Raw genomic sequence first — 14,530 nt, forward strand, 5'->3', positions numbered from 1 at the left:
TTGTTGCATCTCAGAGGTATTAATCCAGATGTGCTGTGTAAGGGAAAGCTGTAGGAGAAATTGCTGCATAAAATGGGAAAAAATATGTTGTTACTTATGTTTTAATAACATTTGCAATAAGGCCTCGTGGATGGTGTAAGGCACTGCTAAAAAAGAATTAAAATAACCTTTTTGCTGAATAATAGCTCTTACTTTTGTAATTACATAATTCTCTCGTTAAATCTAACAATTCTTTTTTTAAGAATTAATGGAAGTGGTTCAAAGGGATTCCCTCACTATAAGAGGTACCTGATAGCAGTGGTGAGTGGGAAGCACTAACTGTGATTTGCAGGTGTCCTCAGCACTGGCAGAAATAGAAGCATTTAAGACACGTAAGAAAGGAGGAGGAAAGAGGGGGAAATGCTCTGAAGCCACATCCTCTTTTAAAATTAATTTGCTGCATAAAAGTGCAGCTCAGAGCTTTATTTCTGCTTTGCCCTGCCCTGTGTGGCTGCAGAGCAGCCCCTGTGAGGCAGGAGAGCAGGAGCTGCATTTTGGGTGCCCTTCCTCTGGGAAAACACAGGTCTGAGGGTGGCTGGTGCTGTGAACTGTGAGGTCTGAATCTCAGCCAAGAGATAAAACCACTGACACAGTGAGCTGCTCCTTGATATCAACACACTTGTTGGGAATCCACTTTCAAGGCTGCCCTGGATGTGAAGGGTGTTGCTAAAATGATCAGGGAAATGTTATATGGCTGTTTTTTATGAGACTGTATTTATTGAATAGTTATTTATTACCTGCTTTTCAATGGTTATTCTCAGTGTTATTGCATTCCAGTTATTACAGAAAAAAGGTGCAGAAAAAATCGTGGCTGAAATGTCTTCACGGGCTCCTTTTGTTAGCTTAGACCAAGCAATGCCATCTTCAGCTCAGAATTGTGAATGAAATTCCTGAAATTTGGGGTTTTGTCCAAGGGCACTAAAGGTGAGCACAGGGTTTGGTCACCACACCTGTGCAAGGGCTCACCTTGCAGACAGGAATTGTTCCATTTCCTGGGGTCTCTTTAGGAGAAGAGAGGAGGGCACACACAAACATATGGAACAGATTCCCTGGCCAGGCCATGCCAGCTTTATTTGGGTACATAATGAGCTGTGTCAGGGTTTGAATCCTTGCATTGCAGTGCTGGGACTTGGCTTTTCCTGCTTTTTTTCTTCTCTTTTTCTTTGTTATCCTGGCCCATACATGGGTTTATCTACACCGATTTTCTGGAGCCATCAGAGTTGTGTGGAGCAGTTTTAGATCACTTGAGCAGCAAGTCCATGAAGTTGAGTTGGTGTTGATCACTGCAAACCTTGGGTTTTTCTTGCAGTTTAATGGTGCAGCCTATATTTCCACCCAGGCCTGAGGCTCAGCATGACACATAATATACTGCTCCATAAATGTATAGTTTAGCAAAACTCATGAAGGAGGCAAGATTATTTATCTAGAAATTGTTGACAGAATTGACCTTTTCTGAAGGGATGGGGTAATTTCATTCTCATTCACAATGAGGCATTCCTAGAGACTTTCTGAAGTCAAACATTTTTTGACCTTTCTCAAAAATTAGTCTGTGTGGAAGCAGAAAAGGTGTTGATAAAACAGATTTTTAGCTTGTTTTGGGGTTGGTTTTTGTATTTGTTATATAGTATGTTTTATAATTAGTGATAACCTTTTTAGTTTGTTTTCCTGGCTTAGATCCCTTGTAAGAGAGAAACCGTACTAGCTGAGAATATTGTTTAGTTGTTAAAATTGCCTATTTTTGTGTTGCAAAAAGTGCAACACAGTAAGCCCATAGATTTTTTTTAAAAAAAATAAAAACAGGGGAGATGTTGGGAATTTAGCTGCTAGAAAATGAAAAAGTACAAAACCATGGCTAATTCCAAGTTCTGCACCTGCACAGATAGCAGTGTCCTTGGGCCTAGCTGTGGTATAATAACAAACAGTGAAAGAGACATGAGAAAAGAGAGATGTAATCCCTAAGGAATGAGGTAGAGTTCATGGTATAGTTTAACCAATAGATTGCTTGGCTTACAGAATATTCATAAGCTTATTATTTGCTGTATAAGTGTTTGATATTTTCTTCAATAAACTGGACCAGAAAGACCTGAGGGTCCGGGACCGGACTGGACCTGAAGGGCCTGTGATGAACCAACTGGTGTCCTGGTCCCCTTCCTTCGACACCCAACCTTTTTCCATGCCCTGACACTGAAGGCAGTGTTGGTATCAGCTTCAAAGTCCTGTGATTTACACCATGTCAGTAAGCTACAAAGGGCATAATCAGAAGTTTGAATATATTTTCTTTTCAGTAACATTTCCACATGGACAAAACAGTCTTTTCCTCATTTGATAAATTATTTCCCATTTTTTCCCAGTTGCTCACCTCAAATCAGATGTCTGAATTAGGTCCAGACCTCCACAGCTTTCCTGCTGCCTTCACTCATATTTTGGGTACCCTTTGACTTTTTTTCTCTTTTTACAGTCCAGTTGGGATCACGGCGGGGCCACAAGATGTCGTTATAGAGCACGACACAGCGCAAAAATACACGACTCCATCAGAAGGGTGCAAGAGAGAGATTTATTAGAGCAACATTGTTTTTACTTCTTCAAGATATTTACACCCATTCAACATACACATTCAGTGCCCATTGGTCATAAGAGAGAAACAAAGTTCCCAGTAGGTGATCAGGGAGCCACATCACTCTGTGAGCCAGCCAGAGTCCATATCACTTAACTTTCTCTCCTTCATCCTGTCTCCATAGTAACAACCTTGGTCTTCCTTCAGGAGAGATATGGGGCTTCTACTTATCTTCAGGAGGCCCTTGCTAGTTCAAACCCTTGCTAGCTTGCTAGCCCAAGGACAGCACAGAATGTCTTTCCTACACATACCATGGCCACTTCCCTTGTAATTTCAACTTTGGCCAAATTCCAGTACAATAATAAATCATTTTAACTTGGTCAAAGGTTTTAGTGGATTCTTGAGAATCCTAGTGGTCTAACAACCATCCCAGCGGACTGTCTCAGGGAATGCTTTTTGCCTTCCTTTTTCCTTTAAGGGGGCTTCCTCCTTTACTTACACACCGACCCATCCTTAAATGAGTAAACTAAAATCCCAAATGTACCCCTCCCCAAACGGAAATTTACAGACAGGCAACACTGTGATGGTGTTCACAGGGGTTTTCAGGTGAGGGAAGAGACGAGAATGTTGACTCCATGTTCAGAAGGCTTGATTTATTATTTTATGATATATATTACATTAAAACTATACTAAAAAGAATAGAAGGAAGAGTTTTATCTCAGAAAGCTAGCTAAGCAAAGAATAGAAAGGAATGAATAATAAAAGTTTGTGTCTCGGACAGAGAGTCGAAGCTAACTGGGCTGGGATTGGACATTATTATAAACATCCAAGATGGGCCAATCACAGATTCACCTGTTGCATTCCACAGCAGCAGATAACCATTGTTTACATTTTGCTCCTGAAGCCTCTCAGCTTCTCGGGAAGAAAAATCCTAAGAAAGGATTTTTAATGAAAATATGTCTGCGACACAACACAAATCTACAAGTAAATAAAGTGTTTCTCGGCTCAACTAAATATATATAACTTTAACCCAAGCCTTCTCCCCCCTCTTAATTTAACTTAAACCCTTCTTGATCACTCTCACACTTCCACTCTCCTACTAAGGAGTAAATTTTATTGGGGGAAAGGACAGGGTTCACTCACTCTCTCTCTTTTACCTGAGTAAACTCACTACACTCACACCTTTTCAGTTCCAAGCTCTGCCTTGGATCTTAGGGCCTATCCTAGTGATCCGATCCCCTGAGTGTACCCCTGCACCTCATCTCTACCCTAGAGACTCTTGAGCACCCTTTTTGATGCACGCCAGGGTCCCCAGTATTAGAATCCCCTCCCTGGGCACCAGGACCTTCCCTTGTCGAGCCACTCGCCAGGCCGGACTATGAGTCCAAACCCCGGGCTAGACTGTTCTGTTCTAATACCGTATCAGCCTTCCTCACTTTTTTGAATGGATGTAGGAAGGTTCAAGGAGACTCCGTGGAGTTACCCTTGATCCCTTCCCCGAAACTGGGATCAACCCAAGAGGAGCACGACCCCTTTGCCGTCCACCATCAGCTTGGCTACCTCTCCCCAGCGGAACAGGCTAGGCAAAAGGGATGTGTGCAAGGATCTGTGGTGCCTGTCCTTGCCCTAACCTAAAGACTCCCCACCCCGGTGCTCTTGGGCTGTGGGTTCACAATCTCCTCCCCGAGATCGCGGCAGCACCACCTGCGGTATGTCCACCCAGTCCTGGGCAGTGAGGACCCTCGTGGGTGCTTGGCACTGGCTGTGCCTGAGGGCACCCTGTGATGCGTGTGACTCACTCAATGTCTGGGTACTCCACACGCCCGGACCTACCTAGACGGCAATGGTCTTACCAGGGGATACCCAGCCCTGACGCGTGCCACTCACACCTGGCTATCCCCTGCATGCCCGTGGGGGCCCTCACTATCCCCAGGAGATGCCTCACTCAGCAGCTCCTCTCGCTTCCCCCCGTTCCCGGCCAACCCCCTCATGGGGGTCCAGAACCATGGTACTGGGGGGCCCTCACCGCTTTGAGGGTCTGAGCTGCCGGCCCTTGTCTCACTCACACACCATTCGCACGCCTCCTACGCCTGCCACCAGGGTCACTTACTCCTCCGGTGCTCCTTGGCGTCACTGATTGCAGGCTGATCTCTGTGGTCCAGGTACCAGTTGTCCTGGAGGTCTAGGGCGGGTGACAGTCCCATTCCTGGTGTCCTCTTCAGGCGTGGCTATCGTGGACGAGCTCCCAGCTGAAATAAATGGGCAAGGAGAACCTGCTTCTTTTGGATGCCTTTACTGAGTGATCAGCTCTGGGTGGGGGCCCAAGGCGTCTGCTCCCTTTGGCGAGGCAGAGGAGGAGGGAGACCGTTTTGCTCCACAGCAGACTTGGGGCTTCCATCCTCATGGACGTGTCTAGGAAGTCGCTTTTTGGCTAATCTTCTAGGGTCCTTATTCTGACCCAGTTCCAGTCAGATCACAGTGACATCTAAAACCTTGCTGGTGGAGTAGGAGAACTTTTCGCTAGTAGGACCCATTGCTTAGTTCCTTAAATCTTCGGCCAGCTTGTTGTTTTTAGGGTCTTTCATTGGATTTTCTTGACTGTCTTAGTTTGCATATTTTCCCAGGGATGTTACCTGACACCATTTTGGGGAGTGGCAGAGGCAGTACCCGACAGATGCAACAAGGGTACCAGTAAGGTAAGGGGATTAACAGTGGGGGTAACTTAAAGGTTTAATATTTAACAACGATTTATTAACACAATTAACTTATTATAATTTCAGATTAAGAATAACAGCTCTAATTGCATTAACCTATGAACTTGTTCACAACAGCTGACGCTGCTGCGGCTGAAGCACAAACGCCCTGGGCAGAGGAGCAACACTGCCACCACCACTGCCCCGGCCCTGAGCCCTTCTCCAGCCCGGACAAGGCACTGGAGCGGGCGGCGGCCGCCCCTCAGCCCTCGGGCCCTGCCCCAGCGGGCGGGGAGCCCTGGGCAGTGCCCTTGCGGCAGCAGGGACCGAGCCCCAGCACTGGGCTCTGGCCCCGTGGTTTCACAGGGCCGAGGGGGACACGGGCAGGGCACTCGGTGCCATCGCCCCCAGCCCCAAGGCCCCTTTGGAGCCTGGCCTGGGGCTCGCCCCCACCTCCTCCAAGGCCCTGCTGGGCTCAGGCTGGTGCTCAGCACTGGGTGAGGCTCTTGTGTTTGCCCCAAGCGGGGTTTGTTTTCAGCCCAGGGTGTTGAGGACCACTCAGGAAATGTCACTGCAAGGGTGGTGTTGATCAGCCTGGTTCTTTCTTTGTGCTTTGCCTTACACCGCTGTTTTGTTTTGTTCTGCTTTTAGAGCCTGCCTGTGAAGAGAAGCCCTAAGCAAGGGATGGAACAGCACAGACTACTGAAAAGATTCCAGCTGGTCTCAGGGCACAGAGAAAGCCAAAGCTTTTTAACTTGGTATTTGGTGGTCCATGTCTGTATAAAAGAATGGTCTAAAATTTCAGCTTTCAAGAAAATATCCTAGGTTGATGTTTCCTGGGCTGGTGAGAGTCTTTCAAACCCAGCCATCTCCTGACCTCTCTGCTGTTGCAGTTCCACGGACAGAGGCTGTTGTCTCTTACCCCCTCCCATCGGCAGGCTGGTGTTCAGCCATCTCCAGGACAGCAGGGCCCCATCCCACATCACTGTGACCTGGGAAGGCAAAATCCATCACTCCAAATGTTCCCCCTTGCTCCTTCTTGCCAGACATTTGACCCTGGCACAGGGGTTTGCTGCTGGTTTCTGCAGAAAAATGGAAAACCCTGTGACATTTTGGGGCAGATGGAACCAAGGAAACCCCTGTGACACTGTGGGGCCTGATGAAACCAAGGGTCCTTTGTGACACAGAGGGGCCACATGGAGCCAAATATCCATTGTGACAGTTTGGGATCTCATGGAACCCATTGCTCGTTGCGACAATGCAGATCCAAGGAGACCATGGTGTTGCTCATTGTTTATGCAAAGCTTTTGCATTAATCATGGAGTCATGGAGCCTATTGTGACACAGCGGGGCCCCATGGAACCAAAGGGCCATGGTGACACTTGGAACTAAGGATACCACTGTTAAGTACAGAACTTCATGGAACCAAAAGTCCATTGCCACAGAGCAAGGCCTCATGGAACCGTGGAGTGCAAAGGTCTAAAACATTTCCTGCACAGTTCTGCCTTGGGTGAGAGGAATGTTACTGGTGGCAGCTTGGTCTTGGTACACACCTGAGCAGTGTGTCTGTTCTCAGTGGGGAAACTCAGGAGTTTCAGATTGCTTCAAAACACCCCAGAAAAGGAAAACCCCTCTTAGGCTGGGTGCAGCCAGCTCTGCAAGCACAGCAGGGCCCAGGGCAGTGAGGACAGACAGGATGGGTCTGGGCAATGTGGAGCAAGGTTGTCCACACTGGGTCAGAGCTCCAGGCACAGCCTCTGTGAGCAGGCCAGAGCGGCTGAGGAGAGACCCTAGGTCAGTATCAATCACAGAATGCTGCAATTGTCTCTGCTCCAAAGACAGCAGTAATGAAATACCCTTTAAAATAGGAGTGCATTTTTTTAGAAGCTCTTTGAAATATTTCTCCATAACTGGAGTAGGAAACCTAGAAACCTAAGAGAGCCAAGGACACTGCAGCACCTTCAGGCCCAAAAAGTGCAAAAAGCAAATGGAAGAGAGCAGACTGGGAGGATGGGACTTCACAACCTGAAGCTGTAATTGGATAATTAGCCTCAATGTAGAAGTGGACCAAAACTTATAAAAATGTGAAAATGTGTGACACATTGTCCATCTTGGGTGTACCCTCAGCTGGGCTCTTTTACTGCCCCAGGTGTATCCTTTGAAGGCCTTTTAATAAATCCTTACTTTATTCCTGTAACTCTGTCCAGCCTCTGCTCCAGGCAGCCTCTCAAGGCATCAAGGCCTGGCTGGCTGGGACACCTGGGGCCACCTGACAGGTCCAGCTGACCCTGGCATGTTGAGGGCTGCTGCTCATCAGCCCTTGGAGCACTGGGGCTCTGGGCTCTCCTCCCTATGGACAGAACTGTCCTTCTTCTCCAGGTGTCCATGGCCAAAATCAGGATTCCTCCTCTAGATTTCCATATATGCAAGGATTGTTCCCAGATGAAATCTGCCAGGACAGACAGATCTGGCCAGCTTGGCCACCCAGGGGCCACCACTCAACTGCCTTTGAAACACTGGGACCATGTGCTTTTCTTTCTTCTGAGAAAAAGAAACCTTTTACATCCAGGCACAAATGGCCAAAGTTGGGAATCCACCTCCAGAATTCCCTATATCCAGGGATTTCTCCCTGACTAAAGCTTCCAGGAGAGACAGGTCTGGCTGGCCTTGGTTTCTGAAGAGCTGACTCTTATCTGCCTTTGAAACACTGGGGCTCTGTGCTTTCCATCCTAATGAAAAGAACTCTTCTTCCTAGCCAGATGCCCACAGCCAAAACTGAGATTCCACCTCCAAAATTCCCTACATCCAAGGATTTCCCCGAGATGAAAGGTGCCAAGAGAGAAAGGTCTGGCTGGCTTGGCCTATAGTGGCCACCTTTCATCTTCTTCCAAAACACTTGGACTTGGTGCTTTATTTCCTATAGAAAAACCATCCATTTCAAAAAGGTGACCATGGTCGAAACTGGGACTCCACCTCCAAAACTCCGTCCATCCAAGGATTATTCCCAAGTGAAAGCTGCCAGCACAGACAGGTCTGGCTGCCCTTGGCCTCTTGGGAGCTGTCTCTCACCTGCTTTTGAAACACTGGGGCTTGGTGCCTTCCTTCCAATGTTAGGGAACTGTCATTCTTGTCATGGTGTCCACGGTCAAAACTGAGATTCAGCCCCACAAAATTTTGTATACACAAGGATTTCTCTGTGACAAAAGCTGCCAGGACAAACAGGTGTGTCTGGCCTGTGGCTCAGATAGCCTCTGCTTCTGCCCCTAAAACAATGGTGTTCCATTATTTCCTTCCTCTGGAAAAGAATCATCCTTCTTGTCCAGTTGTCCATGTCCAAAGATGGGATCCTACTTCTAAAATTCTGTACATCCGGGGACTGCTCCCAGAAAAAATCTGCCAGGACAGTCAAGTCTGGCTGGCCTATGGTGACTGCCTCTCATCTGTGCCTGCAACACTGGGACTCAGTTGCTTCCTTCCCGTGGAGACCATTGTGCCACTGTGGGAATTCATGGAACCAAAGGCCATTGTGATCCTGCAGGGCACCGTGGATCCATGGAGAGCATTGTGGAATTGCAAGGCCCCATGGAATCATGGAGACCATTGTGACACTGTAGGGCCTCATGGAACCAAAGGGCCATTGTGACCCTGCAGGGCCTCATGGAAGCACCGGGCCATTGTGACACTGCAGAAACTGGGAGAACATTGTGACACTGCAGGGCCTCATGGAAACAAGGGGACATGGAACAGATCTGGCTGGTTTGGCCTCCCAGGGGCCACCCGACAGGTCCAGCTGATCCTGGAATGTTGAGGGCTGCCTCTTATCAGCTCCTGGATCACTGAGGCTCCATGCTTTCCTTCCTATGCAAAGAACTGTCTCTCTTTTCAGACACCCATGGACAACATTGGTACTCCCCCATAAAAAATTTCCTGTAGGCAAGGGAAAGGTACCCAGAAAAAAACCTGCCAGCTCTGCCTGGCCTTGGCCTCTGGTGATCACATCTCATCTACCTCAGAAGCAACAGGTCTCTGTGCCTTCATGCCTATGGAAAAAAACTGGCCTTGTCCAGGGGCCATGGAAAAAACTGGAATTTGGCTGACAAAATTCCATCTATCCCAGGATTGCTCCCAGAAAAAACCTGCCATTGACAGACACCTCAGCCTGGCCTTGGGCACTTGTGATATACTTTTAGACTATGAGCAGAATGCTTTCATCTGAAAACACCATGGAGAGGACTCAAAGATCTCCCAGGCCTAGAGAACATAACCCATATATCGAGGCTGATGTGCCTGGTCTGAGTTGTGAAGAGACTGAGGACAGAATAGGAGTGGCGTGGCAGGGCTTAAAAGTGGGATTCAAAAACGGTGGAGTTTTTTCTCCATAGTGACAAAGAGCCAGATAGTGAAATTATACCACAAATGCAGCTGGGGAGGCCCAGACAGGACACAAAGAGAAAGGAATTTTCCTCCCAGGGCAGGGCTATGGTGCAGAACATCCCCCAGAAGGAGTCTGGGTCAGCCCCAGGCTCTGTGTGGGCAGGCAGAGGCAGGCAGGAGGCAGAGCTGTCAGCAAAGGAAGGGCCCAGCCAGGTGGGGCAGCCGGGGGATGCCGACAGCCTGCAGGGACAGAGGCGCAGGGCAGGGACACCGTGGGACAGCCTGGGCTGCACAGGGCACAGGGATGGGCAGCAGCTGCAAGACAGCCCTGCCAGAGCCACCTTGGGCAGCACTTTGGCCATGGCTGCTGGCCCTGGGCCTGAGGCAGGAGCAGGAGACAAGAGACCCTTGCAGGGCTGGGGCCTCATTGCCTCCTTGTCCCTGCTCAGCAGCCTGGCAGGGGCCGCCCCATGCTCCTGCCCTTGCCATTGCACATCCCCACATGCCAGTGCCCATCCCGGGAAGAGCCCTGAGCAAGAAGGGAGGGACAGCATCTGCCTGGCCAGGGGCTGGGGCTCAGGCCTTGGCCCTTTGCATTCCTCAAACACATCCAGGTTTGCTCAGCACCAGAGACACCTTTGCCTTGTTTGTCCCCAGCTGTCATCACTGCCTCCAGTGTTCTGCTCTAACTGGAACCTGGGGAAAATTTCTCATTTGTGTCTCTCAGTGGAACCATTAAAACTCCAAGAAATTTTGGAGTTTCAATTTAAGTTTGAGTTCTTGAGAAGTTTTTGAACACTCTCTCAGGGACTGAGTCTGATGTAAACAACACCAAATCCCCAAGAGGTTCAGTAAGGTCCTTGTGCTGTGTCTGTGCTGCTGAGCTTTAAAGGAACAGCTCTTCCCAGGACCAGCTCCTCTCCCAGCCCAGCAGGGCTGAGGGCTCTGCCTGCGGGCACTGAGGGGACAGGAGCCAGGCAGAGGCAGCTGAAGGCAATCAGGATTGGGAAGACATTGAGCTGAGACTTCACTTGGGGAAAGATCTTCACAGCCCTGTGCATGGTGAGTGTGTTGGTGCAGGGCAATGTCCACTGTGCTCCTGGAGGGATCTCCTGAAGCCAGCACACCCCACAGCCTGGGGATGTGTCAGGAGGACTCTCCCAGTTTCTCTGTGGCACAGGAGGAGGAGGAGGAGGATGTGCTGCAGAGCGGGGCTGCGCCGGGCACCGTCAGAGGGACAGGGCAGGACGGCTCCTGCTGTCAGGGACGGCTGCAGGGGGTGAAGCTGAGGCTGCACCAGGGCTGCTCAGAGATCCAGATCATGCCCAGCTCATTTCTGAGGGGACTTGCCGTGAGATAATTCGGGGCAGGAGTTTCCTGCTTGGGTCTCTGATTTCCTGAATCGGTGCTCCCACTTTTCCCTGGCTCAGCTTGGTGGCAATGCAAACTCAGCTGGGCAGGGCAGACCAGTGGCTGGGACTCTTAAACCATCACCCTGAGGGTTCCTGGGCACCTCAGAAAGTGCCTGCACCTGCCCAGCCTCCAGATCCATGCAGCATCACCTTTCCATGGTGCCCAGGCTGGGGCAGTTGTTCTATAATCCCTGCAGAGCGCAGCAGGGCAGGGCTGGCCCAGGGGCTGGGCTGGGCTCTGGCAGCTCTGGCAGCGAAGGAGCCCAGGGCCACAGGAGCAGCTGGGGCTGGGACAGCTCCAGCAGCAGAGCCGTGGGCAGGGAGGGAGGGAGGCAGTGCTGAGGGAAGCCCTGCTGCAGGGCAGATGTGGCACCTGCCGGGCCTGCCCTGCAGGGCAGACACTGCCCTGAGCAGCACAGCTCTTGTGTCCCCTCGCAGCCAGCACAGCCCTCAGCCCGGGGGCTCAGGGCCCTCAGTCCCTCCTGGGCCGGCAGAGCAGCCCCAGAGATGAAGGGCATCTCTGCAGCCATGTGCCCATTCCCTGCTGACCAGGGCCTGAGGGCCACTGTCCTGCCCTGCTGCTGCCTGGCAGGGGCTGGGCAGGGCTGGCCAGGGAAAGGCTTTTCCTCAGGCCCGGCACTCTCTCTCTCTCTTCTTGCCTTGCCCAGGTGCTGCTGGCATTGCTGAGGGGCTCTCTGCAATGGCAGTTCCAGCTGCAGGGCCAGGCCCAGCCCTTGGGCTCCTCCTGTGCAGGCTGAGCACAGCAATGGGGTGTCCCAGCTCCCTGTGCCCGGGCAGCTCTGGGCAGGGCAGCCTGGGAGGCTGGCAATGAGCCCACTCTCCTGACTCTGGGAAAGGCAGGAGCCCCTTTGTGTGCCAGGGATCCCTCTGCTCTCAGCAGTGTCTCCTGGCTGTCCAGGGTAACACAGGAGTGGATTTCAGAATTGTGCAAGTCCAGGGAAGCTGGAACAGGAGAGAGGGACAGAGCAGCTCCCCTCAGTCTTCACTAAGCCTCAGGTAACCCTCCTGCCTTGCTGGACAATCTGTTCTTCCACCGTGCAGCAGAATCTCTCATTCTACCTTCTGTTATCCCCATCCCTTCACGCAGGAAGTTCCGCTGCCTTAGCTGAGCATTCTTTATCTAAGTTCAAACACCAGGACTGGCCCCTGCCCTCACTGTTCCCCTGCACTGACTGGGGGTCAGGGCTCACTCCCAGGTGTCCTGCAGGTCAAGGTCCAGCTCCTCACACAACATTGGCCAGTAGCAACTAGGGCTCCAGCAAAAAAGGTGAAGGAAGATCTCCTAGACACAGACAGGGGAAGGTGTTAAGTGTCAGGAAAGGTCTAGGAAAAAGAAATCTGAGAGAAATTTCTGAGAGAAATCTCCACTCCATTTCCCTGTTTTTCCTCCTTCTGTAGGTTGAAATTTACAGACACAGTGAATGTACAACAGCAGCTCCGTCAGGCACTTCCTCCTGCTGGCATTGGCAGACACGTGGCAGCTGCAGCTCCTGCACTTCTGCCTCTTGCTGGGCATCTCCCTGGCTGCCCTCCTGGGCAACGGCCTCATCATCAGCGCCGTAGCCTGCGGCCACCACCTGCACACGCCCATGTTCTTCTTCCTGCTCAACCTGGCCCTCAGCGACCTGGGCTCCATCTGCACCACCGTCCCCAAAGCCATGCACAATTCCCTCTGGGACACCAGCAACATCTCCTACTCCGGATGTGCTGCTCAGGTTTTCTCCTTTCTTTTCTTTACCACAGCAGGATTTTCCCTCCTGACCGTGATGTGCTACGACCGCTACGTGTCCATCTGCAAACCCCTGCACTACGGGACCCTCCTGGGCAGCAGAGCTTGTGCCCACATGGCAGCAGCTGCCTGGGCCAGTGCCTTTCTCTTTTCACTGCTGCACACAGCCAATACATTTTCCCTGCCCCTGTGCACAGCAATGCCCTGGGCCAGTTCTTCTGTGAGGTGCCCCAGATCCTCAAGCTCTCCTGCTCACACTCCACCTTCAGAAAAATTTGTATTTCATTGCTTGGTGTCTGTTTAGGTTTTGGTTGGTTTGTGTTCATGGTTTTCTCCTATGTGCAGATCTTCAGGGCCGTGCTGAGGATCCCCTCTGAGCAGGGACGGCACAAAGCCTTTTCCACCTGCCTCCCTCACCTGGCTGCGGTCTCCCTATTTCTCAGCACTGGCTTTTTTGTCTACCTGAAGCCTCCCGCCATCTCCTCCCCATCCCTGGATCTGGTCCTGTCAGTTCTGTACTCGGTGGTGCCTCCAGCCCTGAACCCCCTCATCTACAGCCTGAGAAACCAGGAGCTCAAGGCTGCAGGAAGGACACTGATGACTGGATGGTTTCAGAAACATTAAACTGCTGGCCAATTTCTAAAAATCAAATGTAATGGAAGTAATCCCTAATAGCTTTTGTCTTTCGTGCTTGTTTGTTCTTTTCTTTCTTCTGCTTTAGTTTTTTAATAATGTCCACAAAAAAAGGTCATTGTTCATTCTCTTTCCAAATTCTCTTTCATTTCTTTCCAAATTTGCTGTGACCCACAGACTGTGTCAATGAGAACCTTTGGTATGTTTAAAGCCTTGGTGGCTTTAAATTAACTAAAGGATCTCCCAGCAAAGTTTTCCCTGGAGATGCCCCTTTTCTTGCCTTCTCTGGAGCTGCAGCAGCAATGTCTGTGTGCAGAGCTGGGGCAGATCAGTGCTGGCCCAGCAGCTGTGCCCAGCAGCAGCAGCACTTGGTGTTGCCAGTGCTGCTGCCGTGGCCCTGCCCCGCTGCCCTGGTGGCCCTGGTGTTGCTGCAGGGCCTGAGTGCTCTCGGGGCCGGGCACAGCCCTGGGGGTGGCAGTGCCGGGGCTGCAGCAGGGACAGGCCATGGGCACTGCTGGGGCAGCGCTGACGCCTCAGCCCAGGGCCTGGGGGCTCCAGGCTCCTTGCCCAGGCTCTCTCAAGAACACAGCCAGGCCAATGCTCAGCACAGAAAAGCCCCGTGAGCAGCCCCAGGCTGGCCGTGGGCAGGCTGGGGGCAAACAGCAGGGCTGGGGCTCTGCAAAGGGCCCTGGGGCAGATGGGAAGGAGCAGCAGAGCAGCGGCTGATCCATCCCCAGTGCGCTGCACAGCCCAGGGCAGCGTCCCAGAGCGTCCTGATGGAGCTGCCAACAACATCCCCCCTCTGCAGCCCTGGCCTCTCCCCCAGCTCACACAGGTGCCCCATCCTTGCAGGTACAGACACGGCAGCACTGGCTCAGCAGCCCCTGTTTGCATTGCACAGAGCAGGGGGAGCACACCCATGCTGTTGGTGTGGGGACATGAACCTGAGGGAGCACAAATTCCATCAGCCCCTGGGGCCAGCAAGGGCTGGGGGACACCAGGGAAACCATTCAGCTTTGTCCTGCCCTCTGCAGTCAGCCAGAAAGTTTGTTCCCATCAGCTGGGAGTTTTCTGT

The 14,530-nt window shown here is 51.3% G+C and overlaps 1 long non-coding RNA gene across 1 annotated transcript; it reads left to right on the forward strand.

Annotated features, from left to right (window-relative positions):
* Positions 1-9,143: 9,143 nt before the first annotated feature.
* On the forward strand, positions 9,144-13,512 carry LOC135441731 (uncharacterized). The gene is made up of 2 exons (XR_010438538.1): positions 9,144-10,722; positions 12,492-13,512. It is a non-coding gene; the product is annotated as an uncharacterized LOC135441731 (long non-coding RNA).
* Positions 13,513-14,530: the final 1,018 nt, after the last annotated feature.

The sequence above is a fragment of the Zonotrichia leucophrys genome, unplaced genomic scaffold, assembly GCF_028769735.1.
Source record: "Zonotrichia leucophrys gambelii isolate GWCS_2022_RI unplaced genomic scaffold, RI_Zleu_2.0 Scaffold_459_40494, whole genome shotgun sequence".
NCBI classification, from domain to species: Eukaryota; Metazoa; Chordata; class Aves; order Passeriformes; family Passerellidae; genus Zonotrichia; species Zonotrichia leucophrys.